Below are 15,741 nucleotides of genomic sequence, written 5' to 3'. Positions count from 1 at the left end.
CTGATGCTCTATCTTATCCCGTAACCAGAATTGCCAGTCCAGAAGAACTATCCTTTGGTGTCCAGTCCCTGCCCAGCTGACCCTGTCCCACTGATTTTGTCTGGCTGTCCTGTGTTAGGCCAGATATGCGTGGTGATATAGAGCGCTGACTGTCCAAAATCCAAACTAAAAGTAGACTGTGAGTATCAATAGGAACCATAGAAAACCATAGCCTAACTTGCCTTGCCTTGACCTTAGTTCCACTCTCTAAGCCATCCTCTCCTTACCCTGATAACTGTAATATTGTAAAAAATCATTCTTGAAACCCTGCCTTTGATCCTTTGTGCTAGCACCAACATCTTTAATAATTTTGTCTTGTAAAATCCTGAGCTATCAATCCTGCTTGGAGTGATCGGACTGGGTCCACCAGGGCGGGCATGGAGGTGCTAGGGTTAAACTCGCGAGTCAACCCCAGAGCTTACTACGTCTCAATCTGGTAGTCCAGACTGAATGCCCTAGTGTAGAGTAAAACTGTTCCTTGTCAAAACTGATTTCTTTGCCTTTTTTGCACCTTCATTTTCTCAAAAATGCACTTCACTAGATCTTGCATAACTCACTCAATTTACCAGCTAGATACCTCATTTCACTTCCATATTGTACCTAGGATCCATAGCTACACCCCAACACATTAATTCACCCATTTCTATTAAAGGCCATTTGGTAAATTCAGGCGGGATTTGCAAAAGTGTGTTAATTTTACATGTCATTTTGATTATAAATTGTTTTCAATCTTTCATTCAATTTCGAATTGTATGCTTTTGTCCGATCCATTGCTTGTGGTTGCCAGTATCTTTCCAGTGTTGCTCCAGTAAAGAATTCTTTTTATTTCAAGAGTTATACCCATTCATTCATTCATTCATTTATTCATTCATTTCCGAGTATCAGTTTAGCATTGCCAGGGTTTGAAATCCGTTTTTCTCTCTTGTTTAGAGAGGGAAGGTCAGATTTAAATTCCGTTTCTTGTCTGTCATTCATGATTACCTGATAATTCTGTTTATCCAATTAAAATTGATTATTTGTGGGTTGAGGGAACATTGCAGGGGGAAATTCTAACTCCAGTGCTATCTTACCTAAAATCAAAAAGTTCTTCTATTCCCTGGTGTTTTGCAGTTGTGTCAATAGAAGGTTAAACTAAGTGCATTACTTACATTCATATTGTTCTTATCACCCCATTGGTGATTGCTGCCCCATATTAAAATGTGTATGATTTCTTTTGAATTTTGAAATAAATAAATATATATTACATTTTATTAACCAGCCTGGTTCATAGTCCATTGTGAGCTGGGGTATTTGAAAAGGGGTTTTGATATGAGTGGTTTATCATCTCAATATTGAATCTAATCTAACATAAGCATTTCAATTGCACGCTGCATACTGGGCTGAGACTAAGGTTTGCATCGCCTGATTGAAATACTTAACAAATTTGGGGGCTCAAGTCTGGGGATTGAGTTTGGTTACCCCCCGTGACAGTCTAACACAGCAGACTAACCTGCAGAGTAGTAATACTTTGTGTGGTGTGAATACTGTGTTACACTGTACAAGCGCCCCCAAAACAAATACTCTAAGCACCAGGCCGGAAAGAACATTGCCAAGATGGCTGTTTCAGTAGAAATCAGTATGGCTAGGAAGCACCACCTGCACAAGCTCTTTGTCAGGGGTGAGTGGCCAGTATAAGATAAAAATGTCTGGCTGCAGGAAATCACACAACAGGTCACTGCCATGAACCTGAATACATGGCAGGACAATGGCCTATTACACCAAGCTCTGAGTGAATTATACATGGCCCCAAAGATTAAAGAGGAGCAAATCAAAATTGCCAGAATTGCGGCCTACCTATATCTCCACTTGGGAGTGATATGGGAAAAGCATGTTGAAAGCACAGTTCTGGCACATAATCAAATTGAATTATTAGATAAAATCCAGACTGATCTACATTCAGCAGAACAGGCAGAATCTAGAGATTATGTCACAAAATTAAAAGAGGATTTGGCTCTCCAACAGCATTAAAAGGCAGATCAAGAGACTTAATTACAGGAATTGAAAGAGGAGTGTAATGAAAAGATTGACTCTCTGCAAGAGAGTCAACAGAAGTTAAATCAGAAAATACATTTTAATAGAGCCTGGCAGAGCAGATGGTTACCCTACAAGACCCGATAGACAAATTGAAAGAGGAAAATAATAAATTCATTGTGAAAGACCTCGACTCTCAAGAGGAATTTGATCAGGAGCACCAGAAATCCAATATTATCAAAAAACAAAGAGATGACCTGGCGGAGCAGAGGGGCATCCTAAATCAAGAGAAAGACACCCTAGGCCAGGAAATAAGCAAGTTAAAAACCCAGTTACGGGAAAGTAAGTTGGCCCTCCAGGAGCTAAATGAACTAAGAACAGAGCATGGGAAGTCACTGGAGTATGCCAAATGGGAAGAAGGTGCTCTGAAAGAGAACACCCAATCCAAAGATACACAAACCCAGGAGAGGAATCTCCTGCAACAGAAAATATCTCAGTATTCCCAAAACATGCAGGGAGTGCAGAGAGACAATAAGGCCCTCTGCGAAAAAATTGATGGGCTCTAGCAACAAGTAGCAGCGCATGAGTGGATCATTGAGACCAGTAAGGCCTTGATAGGGGAACAAAAGGCTCAGATCTTTGCTTATTACCAAGAAATAGGGGCTGAAAAAGGAAAGCTAGCAAGGTTGGAGAAAGAGGGTGCTAGACTAAATCCTAACTGGAGGGACCCTGAACAGGTAGAGAGGGACAGGGCAACCCCTGATCATAGCATCAGGACCTCTGTACTCAGGGACTCAAACCCATTCAATACCATGAACACTGCCAACTTCATGTCTACTGGCTCACATTACCCGGGAGCCAAGGGGCTGGCTGAAATCAATAGGTTTGGTAAGATGGGACTGACAGCGCCCCCTAGAAATTGATGGACGGGCGTCCCTGTACAGATACCCAAATGTTAGGGCGGATATCGCTGACAAGGAAGACTCCTATCAGGGAAGGGTCAGGCAATCAGATCCACTGAAATGCCACCTTCCAAGGGACCAATTGGTTACATTTGAAAGGGAACTAAAGGGAATAAGGCCCAAAAAGAGCATCCTGAAGACCGCTACTCAGTTAGGGCAGTGGGGGGGTGGATACTCCACCATCCCTGGGACCAGGGAAGGAGCACCACAGGAGTAGAGAAACTAGACCCCAACGTTCTGCAAGCCCTTCTCAAGCTGGCAGAATCTGGGAGTGCCTAGAGGATCAAGAAGGGACCTCCAGTAGCAGCGCCTCTGAGTCTGAGGGCGAGGGGACTCAGTGACTGAAACAAAGAAGGCAAACAAACTTAAAAGAGGTATGAACAAAGATCCCATTAGGCAGATTAAGGCCATTAGGAGTGTCATAACTCCATATCATAAAAATGTGAACCCTGAGTATGTAAAATGGACCTTCTCCCCAGAATACTCCAGTTTCTTTGCGGGACTGGGTGACCAGAACCACTGCAGATGGTTCACCTACAGGGCAGCCATCTTGAAACATTTTTCTGCTCACAAAAACCCCCAAGAGGCCCACAAGGTGGCCTACAATCTGCAGTGCGGGGAAGTTCAGGCCTCCCAAGAATTTGTGCGGGAGCTCAAACGCACCTTTGCACAGACCATCAGGAGGGTGCGCGCAGATAGTCGGGAGTTCATCACCACCTTCTTTCATGCCCTCCCAAAATATGTAATGACCCAGCTGGTGAGGGACTTTCATGAGAAAAGATTGCTGGACTGGGTAATAGAGCAGGCGACCTGCATTTATGAGTTCCAAATACCTGCAGATAACAAAAATCCAAACAAAACCCCCAAACCAGCCAACACCCCTGCTGCTGCTAAGGTGGCAGAGACGAAGGTTGCCCCCATTTTAGATCTGGAGATGGGGGGCCTAAAAATATACCTGTACCAAATCAACCCAATCAAAGACCCAGAAGGCCCTCAGGCCAATCCCAGACAGGTGGTAGTCAGGTTGGTGATCCCACAAATGGGACCCCTAACTCCCCTGATTATATCTGCCCCCGATACAAGGGTAACAGACCAATCCTGGGGTATGTATTGATTCCCCCAGTCCAAGGGGGGGATCCAACCAGGTAGGTACCGCCCCAGGAAACTTCCCTCCTAACTTTCCCCAAGAGGGCAGTAATCCCCCAAATGCCGGGTTGAGGTTCTTTCCCCGGTACCCACAAAACCCCAACCTGCAGGACAACCCGCATTTCTTTCCCCACTTTCAGGAGCCCAGACAGCCCATTTTGGGAGAGGGGAGGCCAAGGGTGGAGGGTTACGAAAATTATCAATATCCATGTACTATGGGAGAAGGGATAGTTACCCTTCCCGTGATTCACCTAGGGTTGACCAGAGACCCCTGTACCAGCCGGAATGGGTGTCCCAACTGGAGCGCCAGGTCCAGAACCTGTCCCAGGATCTGGGTCGCATGTTGAGGGCTCATCAGAACCCTCAGATGAACATGGCGGCTCAAAACCCCACGAAGGAAGGGTCTGGTACTCCAGAACAATGACAGGGAGAGCACCCCAACAAATCACCGGTTCCAGAGGAGGAGGCACGGGGGAACGGGGATGTAAAGCCCTAGAGGAATCTTCCTTCCTCACCTGTGAAAAGCCCCTGGACACCCAGGAGCCGGAACCAAAATCTCCTGCCCCCCAAAACCTGCCACCCAAGGAACAAAGGGCGGGTAGGAGAAATAAAGTACCCAAAAAGAACCATTTTGTGGAGGAGGTTAATGTCCTCCAATTTGAAGGAGAGGAATCCTCAGAGGATTCTGGGAAAAGAATCTTCTCCTTCAGGGATGGGGGAACTCCTCCCAAAGAAAAATGTGGGGACTGAGTCAAAATCGCCCATCATTGAACCCCAGAATGAGCATCAAGGAAATCATACTGTCCAAGTCTGGGGACTGCCTCCAAAAAGGGTGGGGGGGGCAGAATCAGAAGAAGGGGAGCCCAAAACTCCCCACATATCTCAATGTCAAATTCTTCTTTCAGATCCCCAAACTCCAACACTGAATCATGACCCAACTACCCCTGTGTCGGAGTCAAAAATAAGGAAATTGACCACCAAACTTGCCCACAATGCCCATTACCTTTGCCCATTGGAGGAGAAGGAGGGTAGATTTTATGCCCCAGTCCAAGTGCAAGGGCAATGTACATTTTCGGCACTGGCGGACACTGGATCCCAAGTCACTCTTCTGTCAAAGAGGGCCTTTGATCAGCTGAATTCAGGAAGGGGTGAGAGATACCAGATCCCTCTCACCCCTCTTCCTGAACAACTTCAGAACTTCGATGGGAATGAAATTCCTGTCGAGGGGACTGTGGATTTGGAAATAAAAATTGGGCTACATAAGGTAAAACACCCTGTCATAGTCGTAACTCCAGAGGGCACACCCTGTCTACTAGGGAATTACATCTTGTGAAGGTTGTCCCCCTTAATAGACTGTGTGAACAAGGTCCTCTGGACCCAGACTAACAGGCCGATAAAATTAAAACATAGTGTCAACCATGTTAGTTTAAATGGCACATGCCACATGGTTGAACAAAAACCTGATCATATTGAGTTTTATTTCCAGAATAACCAAGTACCTGGCGTGACAGTAATTGATGTAGGACAACAAACCTGTGATGGGAACTCCTCTCCATTTATGAAAACCAACCTTCCTTCCAGTTTCAAGTGGCATTCTACACTGGAAGGAAATACTTTGAAATGCTATACCAATTCACAATCTGAAAATCCCAATTCCATAGTCAAGAGTGATGAGAAACCAGCTCAAAGTTTAGCTGACATTCAGAAAATTAGAGAACACCTATTCATCCCTATTCAGTTAAATGAGGGGAAGAAATCTGTTCTCACCCGAGTGTGCGTGAACAACGGTAAGAGCTTCATCAGCGAAGCCATGTTCCGAAAACTCCCAAAAGATCCAGCCATTCCTACATTTAAAATGATTGATAAATGGGAAATGGACCTGGAAACTCCCAATTCCAAACATCTCCTGCCTAGCAGATGTATCGGAAACAAAAGCATAGTGCATAATTGTTGGGTTGTGCGAGATGTCCCTGCTGCATTCTATGTAGGCAGTGACATTCTCAATCGGTTTGCCATTAATTTAGACCTGATAAATTACAAAGCCTTGTCCCGACTAGTGGGTAATCCCATGGACTTTGATGATTCAGAAAAAGTATTTCGGTCAGCCCAATTGCTGATATATGCAGTTGAAGTTCAAATTGAAGAGGAGGTCACCATACCAGGACGGACACGACTATTCCCACTTGAATTAAAAAATTCAAAGAGTACAGAAACTGAAAAATCCTGACTCATATGTACACCTCAATGCCAATCTCCAACAGCAGGGGTTGGGGTTAAACCCAACACCATTAGTCAATGTAGAACACAACATAATTCCAATACTGATGGATAAAAGCGCCCTTAGGAGTATCACTCTGGGGGCAAGCACCATTATTGGAATGGCGGTTGATGACCGACATTTTTCCATAGATCTAGGTAATGAACTGATAGGACCAATCCCCAATGGCTGTTTTGACAGTGATAGTGAAAATGACATAACACCAGAAAGGATCTACACCTGGCAAGGGGGGAATTTCCTGGAGTACTTTTCCTGCCCTTACAGTGAGGAAGAGGTGACCTGTGACATCAGGTGGGTTGAAGTGATCTTCCAGTTCCAGAAGGACTGCCTCCCTTGTCTGAAACCCTCAGTCCAGGTCAATACTTTAACCAAGGATTTCGCCAGTCAGCTGGAGGAGGACGCTGAAATAGACAAACCAGTACTCTTTCCAGGCTTCAGGCAAATGGTTGAAGAGCGAGTCAAACTAGCTGATGCCTGTGAGACTCCGGAGGAAAAACAAAAGTTGAAGCAGGTGTGCTCAGATTTTCAAGATCTTTTTGCGGTGGACTCATATGACTGGGGTCGCACTGAAATTCATAAAACAACAATTCCCACGGACCCTGGTATGACTCCAGTGTTTGTGAAGCAATACCACATGCCTCTCGCATCCACTTTGTCCCTGGTGGAAATGATCAAAAACCTTGAGTCCCGAGGGATAATTCGTCCGGTGCACAGCACCTTTAATAATCCAGTGCTGGGGATTTTAAAACCCAACCGCCTGGGGAGACTTTGTGCTGACCTGAGGGAGCTGAACAAATGGTTCCATAGGTCCTGATGGCCTCTCCCCTACATTGACAGGGGGTGGCCCAGTTCCAGGGGTCGAAGGTATACACAGCCATTGACCTGACCAATGGGAACTGGACCGTGCCTGTCAGTAGGAAGGACCAATACAAGCTGGCCTTTACCTTTGGGGGGCAGCAGTACATATGGACCTGGACTCCCTTCGGATACATCAACTCCGGCAACAAATTTAACATCTTTTTGCATAAGGTCATGCCCAACTTGGGTTAAAGGGGTAACCTGGCCTATGTAGATGATATCTTGATCAAAAGCTCAACTGTGGAGGAACACATAGTGGAAATCTGTTATGTTCACACAGTTGAGGGTTGCCGGAGCAAAACTCTCCTTTCAAAAGGCACAGAGGTGCAGGACCTGTGTCCATTTCCTGGGGCATGAGATAACTCCTGAGGGTCTCTGTCGCCAGGAAAAGAAAGTGGAAGCACTCCTAAAACTCATAGACCCCACAGCTCTCCGTGAGATAAGAAGCCTCATTGGACTGATTAATTACAGTAGGAAGTTCATTGAGGACTACGCAGAGATCACAAGACCCCTTATCCATCTGTTAAATGGGGAATCAAGTGGGAGTGGGGTCCAAAACAAGCCGAGGCAGTAAAGCAGCTCAAATTAAGCCTCTCAAAAGCGCCTTCTCTAGCTTACCCTATCAAAAACAATGAGTTCTTCTTGGAGACAGGGTTCTTGAATACATGCTTGACAGCAGTATTATATCAAAAACAAGACAAAATCAATAAAGTCATCTCCTATGCAAGCAAGACTTTATCCTCTGGGGAGGAAAAATTCAACGATTGTGAAAAGTCACTTCTGGCAATGGTGTGGACATTGAAAAATTACTGCACGTTCATCCAGGGGGAACACATCATAGTGGAGACTCCACACCAGCATTTGCAATATTTCCAAAGTGACAGAATTCGGGCCGGAAATGTGAGTAATTCCAGAATTACTTCCTGGATTCTGTCAATGCAAAGCTATCCTGTGAAGGTCAGATATGGCCAAAACAAGAAGAGTCCCCTCGCGCAAGGTCTGGCTGACTTGCATGATTGTGCCAGAGAAAACTGTCTCGAGGACGAAAGTCTTAAAATCCAGGACAACATGGAGGCAAACCTGAATACCCCTCACAAAGTCTATGAAGAAAACAAGTGCGAGGGAATTCCCACCATTTATGTGGATGGGTGCTCCTACCATGTTGACAACAATGGGGAAAAAGAACTGGTGGCTGGCGTTGGGAATGCTTGGGTGAATGATGCCCCGGAACCCTCTGCTAGGCTCAAAATCGGTCCCTGTAGTAGTCAAGTGGCAGAGTTGGTGGCAGTTCATCAGGCTATCCTCACTGCAGTCCAACACCAACTCCACGCACTGGTCATAATCACTGATTAAGATTATGTCCGGAATGGGTTCGTGGAGCACCTGGTAAATTGGAAAACCAGAGGCATGCTATGTGCTAATAATAAACCACTTAAACATGCCAAACTCATCCAAAATATTGATGATCTGTTCACCTCTAGTGGGATGACCATCTATTGGAAGAAGATCAAGGGTCATTCCAGAATAGAGGGGCCTGACAAAACTGGCAACAACCTAGCTGATCAGCTGGCCAAAACCGCAGCCATCCAGCGGGAGCTCCTCGAGATCGAGTCTCTGTTGGGGGAAATCCAACTCACTGCTATCACTAGGTCCCGGACAAAGGCTCACAATGAACTCTCAACTGCCCAATGGAGTAAGAAGACCCCAGATGCTGATTTAATCACAGCACAAAAAGGGGATCTGATTATTGGTAATTTTTATCAACACATTGAGGACCCTGAGAACTTTACCCTGACGGATACCGATTACAATGGGAAAGAGGACCTCAGGGTGTTGATGAAATGTCCAAAAATGTTCAGAATCCAAGACCGTTTGTTGGTAAGGAGAGCCGTATCTGGCTGTGACCAGTGGGTGGTCCCTACCTCATTCTGAAGCCTACTGCTTAGTCATGCCCATGATGCGGCCACTGCTGGTCATCGGAGGTTTCACACTACTTTAGAAATCTTGCGAGAGGTTGCATACTGGCCACACATGGGGCAGGACCTTGACCAATACTTGAAGGGGTGTCTTGTGTGTGCACAATTTCAGCCAACTTCACTCACACACCGAGCTCCCCTCCAGAAGAGGGGGATGACACTGTCTTGGTCAGATTTACAAATAGATTTCATCAGGCCCGTGATTCGCTCATCTAGGGGGATCAAGTACATGTAAACCATAACATGCTTGTTTACCAAATGGCTGGAATGTCTCCCGGCCCCATATTGCAAGGCAGAAACAGCAGCTGCCCTGGTGATCAATCACATCTTCTAGCGTGTTGGCCTACCCCAAAGGAATGAGTCAGACCGAGGTAGTCACTTCACCAGCGAGGTGATGGCAAAAATGGGGGAGATACTTGGGGTAAAAAGGAAACTTCACATTGCATACCGCTGTCCTCTAGTGGTGGAGTTGAGAGGTACAATAAAACCATTGTGAGCATTTAAAAAATGTTTGTGGCAGATTCTGGGCCAAGTTGGGACATCCGATTACCACTTGTCCTGATGGCCATCAGATCTACACCTTCTTCTGCAACTAAGATGTCTCAATTTGAGCTGATGACTGGACGAAGGATGGTGCTACCCCAGCATCTGCTCTATAGAACACAGGAGCAGACACTGATTAACACCTCCATAACTCATGAGTATGTTGAGAACATTAGAAAACACCTTCAATATGCTTTTGTGTATGCTTTGTTGAATCTAGAAAGATCTGCAGAGGGCATGAAGACTCGGTATGATCTAAAAACAACCAAAAAGGAATACCAAGTAGGAGACAGGGGGCCTCATTACGACCCTGGCGGAAATTGAAAAACGATGGCGGAAATGCAATACCGCCATCGAATAGCGCTCGGTGCGATTATGACCCGTCACCGTAAAGTACGATGCCATTAGCGACACCGTAGTGAACGCCAACGCTAACTGCACCAAGTACGCGCGCGCGCGCCATGCCAAACCGTAATTAGCACCATGGCGCAAGGGTACGCGAATTCCGACCCTAGCGGACATGTACTTAACGCCATCAAGCACGGCGGAAAGTACCATTCCGCCATGGTGAGAAGTACGGCATCGCGAATCAACCGTAAACGGCCCCACTGAGTGCCTGTACACCGCTCCCTGGCCACATAGTACAACTCCCCGTAGGTGCAACGAAGTCACAATGCAACCAGTGAAATGTACAAGTCACCCATGCATGCCAACGAACAAAAGAATCACAAGAGGGGCCAATGGGAGCTGCAGGGCACAGATGGCACGAACACAGAAGCTATTCCAATGGACATGACCTCAGTCTCCCACCAAGAAACGCACGCAAACACAGGCACCTGTGACCAGCAATATTCCGATAATCACATCATTCCACCAATCCACCTGGCTGACCGGCATCTGTTACACAAAACCTAATCCCCCGCCCCTGAGCATGACATAATTCAAACAGTCATATTGGCAGCCCTCACCCCTGACCTCACTGGGCTTCGTAGGCAAACGCGCCCAGCACAGTACCACGCAACTATACTCCGAAGCTGGAACCCAATGCAGATCTCCTCACAATACATCGCCCCCCAAATCGGAATATGCCACATCACTTGCAAAGAAGAACGCTACACGGCCCATATCAGAATAGAAATTTAATGCACAACAAATACACCAAGCCCATACAGCCATTAGGCCATGAACTCCAAAACACATTTCACCATTGTGGGCTGCATCGGCAATAAATGACCAGCTACTTCTTGTGTGACGCCCTGTTCCTTCATGGTACACAGGGGCTACATTCTCGTACGAAAAGGCAACATGGAAGCGCCTAGAACCGCAGGGCCGTCCCAATAGGGAGGCACTAGTCCAGCTGGAAGGCCGAAATGTTGCTCCGAGCCACTAGTACTGCGTAAGGGCATGTGGCCCATTGGCGATCGTCCCATAAGATCGTAATGCTGCTCCACTGATTAACACGAAGCAGCAGGTGTCGGGAGTAAAACCCATCTGCAGGAGTGGCATACAGATGGCAGTGGCAAAAGGGGAGGAGATACCTGTCAACCAAAAGAAAAGTAAAAGAATAGAATGGCCATCAGAACTACATTCGAACAACTCACTTCAATGATCACACTAAATTCACAGCCATATGCATGCTAGCCCACTCCAAAGGATCATCACCACCCAAAAACCACTTGCGAATCATAACTATCTATATCGAGGTGAAAACACTATCACAAACGAGTGTACCTGTGCATGCGTCTGTTAAAACAGAATCCATCTGATGGGATTGGTAACGTGTATAGACACAAGTGTCTGAAGGCGCGTCGAGACAGGGAGGGCTCAACAAGGCCAGATAGACGATGGTCCCACTATGGCAGCCCTGCATCACATAGCGCAGGGGAGGCGGATAGATTCCAAGAATCCCTGTACATGGCAAACTCTGTATCAAATCATCTGTCCATGCATCCATACATCATTCCCTCATCCCGGAATGAAAACGCCTGTTTCCATACTCACATGACATGTGAAATTTCCATTGAGTCTGTGCGTCATGCAGCCTGCAAAATCCACTGTGCCCCAGCCCGTAATTCCAGTGTTGTGAAGTAACATGTATCTGGGAACGTCCGGCCTCATCGCCCACGTCGCTATTGCGCATCCCAAACTATTCATATCAATCATTGCATCCTCGCCATGGCCCCTGTCCCAAGGACATTGAACAATAGAACGTTATATTTGCAGTCAGACCTGTGGGCATCTCCTCGCCGCTAGCTGAAAACCGAAAGCGCCGCCCTTTGAATTCCTCATTTGCAACATCACGTCGAAAAGGCATCTGTGGCCGCTTGTAATCACAAATTAATCCATCTAGTGCGGCTGTGTGTGAAAATGGCAACTGCCTTCACTCACAAATGGGACGCCCCGCCCGTCGGTGAACCCCGGTGCAGTGATGCATGAGGGTCCACCGTTACTCCAGTACTACGTTCCACTGACCCTTCACAAGTTTGTTCGCGACTGCAAAGAATGTATGTGAAACAATTGGACCATAGCCGAATGTGCATATCAACCAATGTTACACGGCCATCGGGTACTAATACATGATTGTAATAGCAAGATGCCATTCCTCGAATTGCAGCGTTGTGTGCGGGACGTGCTCGCCCAAAGGGGAGAGCAGCTTGCACAGGTGGAATGAATCACCACAGGTGGAGGCCATACAGCCTGAAAACACATAAATTGCACGCCCAGTCTCCTCCCACAACCACTCCGAAATGCTACCGACAGGACTCGCGATGTTGGCCCTGGGGGACCTGATAGCACTGCAAGTACTCCAACTCCAAGAAGAAGACGAACACCAACTACAACCGGCCGCACGGAGGAGACGCAGGAGGAGGAGGAGGGCAAGGCAGGGCCAGCAAGGGCCGCCAGCACAGCCACTACCACCACGCAGGCAGCCCGCAATCCCACGCCTCCGAGCACATCCGTTCAACCTCACTGATGAGCAGATCCACACCCTCTACCGTTTGGACCGGGACACCATAGCCGCCATTGTGGACATGACACAGGCTGACCTTGTCAGCATGATAGATAGCCCAACCGCCATCCCACCCCTACTGAAGGTGGTGTCTGTACTACACTTCCTGGCCACAGGCACCTACCAGCACTCAGTCGGACAGTTGCATGGCATTTCTCAGCCACTGTTCTCACGGACACTATTGTGTGCTCGATGCCCTCCTGCAGCACGCAGACGACTACATCTCTCTACCACGCAGGAAATTACCAACACAAAAATGGGATTCCATGCACTTGGCGGCATACCGGGTTGCCTTGGTGCCATCGACTGCACCCATGTGGAATTGGTCGTCCCACATGCCATGGAGGCCCAGTACCGCAACCGAAAACAATTTCATTCTCTGAATGTACAAATGGTGTGTGACTCCAACAGGATCATTACACATTGTTGTGCCCGATTCCCTGGATCAACCCATGATTCTATGATCTTGAGGAACTCTACAATACCACGCTACATGGAGCGACACGCAGGGAACAGATCCTGGCTACTCGGTGAGTCTCATTTCATGCATGATGATGTGGGGTATGTGATGCGGCAATGACCTGGCAGGAAGGGGGGGGGTGCGTACGTAGCAATGGCATTCCACATTATTCGTTTATCGTCCACATACAGGTGATGCCGGATATCCACTGAAGAGATGGCTCCTCACACCAGTCCGGAACCCACGGGACCAGCATGAGGAGGACTACAACCATGCCCACTCACGTACCCGTGTAGTCATTGAGCAGGCATTCGGCCTACTGAAGACCCGTTTCCAGTGCCTTAGCAGGTCTGGCGGGGCACTCCTGTACCGCCATGAGAAGGTTGCAAAGATGGTGATGGCATGTGTCATGCTACACAACATGTGCGTACGTAGAAATGTGCCCATGCCCCCTGACGCAGAACTGCAAGCACCTGAAGATGGTCATGATGAGGGTGGGGATGTGGCAGCACCTCAAGGAGTCTGCGAGGCACAGGAGGGCACAGGAGGGCCGTGAAATTCGTCAGCATCTCATAGATGCATGCTTCTAGCACTCACGCCTGGTGGCTGATACATGGATACATGGACACGGGACTCGTGGCACTGTGGCACTGTGTGTGTCTGGTACATGCACAATATGGACTGTACGCCTATGATGGCCTAGTACACAAAGATCATTGTCCACACATCTCATTGGTTGATCGTGCATTGTTTATGGCATATGTGATATCATGTTGAACACCCTATCGACCCGCCACCCAAGTGAGCCCAACACACCCCCTCCACCCTCCTGCCTCCCCCCCGAACACCAGTGTCCAAAGATGCTCATTGTCAGTGGGCAGTCGCTATTGCAAGCCCCCTCTGCGGGTATCAGGGGCACCCCTGCCTGTGGAGCGCAGGTTCCTCCCAGATCTACGTTGGGGGCTGCCCTGGACGGAACTTGCAACGGATGATGTCTCTGCCTGCTCACGTCCATGCATGTCCCTAAGGGTTTGTGAGAGCTCAGTGAGCACACGGCGCACTGCGGCAAGTTCGGCACATACGTCTTTGGACGTCGCATGCAGTTCCCCCCTGAGGCTCTCGGTGCTTCTCTCCATTTGGACTCTCAGGCTCTCGGTGCTACTCTCCATTTGGACTCTCAGGCTCTCGGTGCTACTCTCCATTTGGACTCTCAGGCTCTCGGTGCTACTCTCCATTTGTGCCCTAAGTGTCTCAGTTGATGTTTCTATGTCTGCCTTAGTGCCCCCACATCCATCGGCATGGTCCTTGAGGAGTGTGGCCAGTTGCTGCTGTTGCACGATTAACTGGTCGAGGGACTGTTGCCTGTGCTGTGCCATGGCCATTTGCGGTGGTGTCACAGAGGGGCTGTTCGCCTCATGTTGCCCTGCCACAGGGCTTGTGGGGGATGGCCAGTCGTCGTCTTGTGGGTGCCCCTGCGTGGTATCCTCATGGTGTACGGGATGGAACAGACAGGGGGATTGGGACAGGTCATGGATGGATCTGACTTCGACATCCCCGTCTTCTGTGTCGGAGCATGCTGCCATTAATGGGGTGTCACCTATGGTGCTGCTGCCACCAGAGGCAGTACCTTCTGTGGCATCCATTGGGGGGACCTGTGGTGGTGCTGTTGTGGGCATGCTGGCTGCTGGGGTGCCTGTTGATGTTCCCTCCTGTGTGCTGCCACTTGATATGTGCTGCTGCCGTGTCTTGATGCGTGCAGCTGAGGTGGAGGGTCTTTGGCCGTCGGTCTTGGCCCTCTTTGCAGGTGTGCTGGTAGGGGTGTCCTGGAGCTCGTCGTTTGGATCGGACCCTGTGGTGGAGTAAAGGAGGGCGAGCGTTATTGATGGGTCTGTGGGAATTGGAATGGCAATGTATCACATGCATTGGGGTGGTACCTGTGGGTGATTTGGGTCGGGGCCTTGGAGGTGCTTTCATTTGTGTGTGGAGTGAGGGTGCAGTTGTTTGGCAGCCTGCAGTTAGGGTGTGCCTGCTGCACGTGTAGTGGGTGTTTTTGGGGTTTTTACTTATTTATGTATTTATTGTGGTTTTAAAGTGCGCTATCAGGCCAATGTGTGTGGACGTTCTCCTGGCCATGTGTTGCTGTTGCGCTATGTGGACACATGTGGATCACATGATTGGACATTGTGGATTTGGCATGGTTTTATTTGGGCCACCTACCTGATTCTCCGGATGTCTGCACTCCTTTCTCCATCCCTCCGACTCCCTCTATGCTCTCCATTCCAATGGTGGAGGCACAGATTTCTTCCCAGGGGGTCAACTTGATGGGTGATTCCGATCCTCCCCCGGTGGCTGTGGCAATGTTGCGGTTGGCAGAAAGTATGCTACGGACGCGTATCCGCAGGTCGTCCCACCGCTTCCTGCATTGCTGTGGGTTGCGGGGTGCGGTCCCCACCGCACTT

Source organism: Ambystoma mexicanum, chromosome 1q (genome assembly GCF_040938575.1).
Source record: "Ambystoma mexicanum isolate Mex_15411 chromosome 1q, UKY_AmexF1_1, whole genome shotgun sequence".
Classification (NCBI taxonomy): Eukaryota; Metazoa; Chordata; class Amphibia; order Caudata; family Ambystomatidae; genus Ambystoma; species Ambystoma mexicanum.
The sequence above is the reverse complement of the archived record's forward strand: the minus strand, read 5'-3'. Positions refer to the sequence as shown.